The 873-nt window shown below is 35.1% G+C and overlaps 1 protein-coding gene across 1 annotated transcript in view; it reads right to left on the bottom strand.

Annotated features, from left to right (window-relative positions):
• The window catches only part of LOC119587868 (protein DEK-like), a gene marked incomplete in the record, with an annotated part of 22,817 nt that overhangs the window by 16,604 nt on the left and 5,340 nt on the right, over positions 1 to 873 (bottom strand). Inside the window, 1 exon segment of the mRNA XM_037936571.1 lies at positions 268 to 483.

Below are 873 nucleotides of genomic sequence, written 5' to 3'. Positions count from 1 at the left end.
GCATTTGACCATCAGTAATTGTCACAGTTACATGTTCATCATCACGTGAGGCTCATCACAGTCTATGGGTAATAGATTGTATATCACACTGGCATACATTCAAACTGAATGTGGAATTCTCAAGAAGCTCTATAATTCAAAAAAGATAATCACATTGTGGAACTTATAATTTAGTTTTCTGGAGTAAAACCTACATTGTAGGCACGTGATTCATAACATTAAACCATGGAATTACCATATACATAGAAAAGGCTCAATAATGCTAACCTTCTTTTGGGGGAGTTTCAGGTGTTTCTTTTACTGGTGTCTCTTGTTTTGTTTCTTCTTTTTCCTCTTTCTCTTCTACTTTCTCCTCTTCCTTCTCTTCAACTTTAGTTGTGTCATCTTCCATTTCTTCCTCTTTTGGAGGCTCATCTTTTGTTTCTGTCTCCTCTTCAGGCATATTGTCCGGCACCTGTTCCTTCTCTTCAACCTTATCTCTGCCTGAAAACATTATGAAATTAGTAAAGAAATTCTTACATATGCATAAACTGTGACAATAAGCAGACTACTCATAAGTGTACATTTTACTAAGAGAGAGCTGGCAGACCTCGCTAATAGTTTTTTAATGAATAAGGAACCTATTCATGTCTTATCTTTCTGCAATTAATGTGATGGAGGTCTGCAAACCAAAGGTGCATATGCTAGCAATAACTTCATCCAATTTTCTTAGTCTATGTGTTTAAATGATACAAATTACCACACTAGCATACATATAAAGTATACACATATACAATCTTTCAAACTGTTAGTACAATAAGTGATAAACAATTTCAGTATTAGATACACATGAAGAACATGCTAATGGTACATGGCAATGCAGAACTGGCCCTT

This window comes from Penaeus monodon, chromosome 23, assembly GCF_015228065.2.
Source record: "Penaeus monodon isolate SGIC_2016 chromosome 23, NSTDA_Pmon_1, whole genome shotgun sequence".
Taxonomy (NCBI): Eukaryota; Metazoa; Arthropoda; class Malacostraca; order Decapoda; family Penaeidae; genus Penaeus; species Penaeus monodon.
This window is presented reverse-complemented; position numbering and strand designations above follow the sequence as displayed.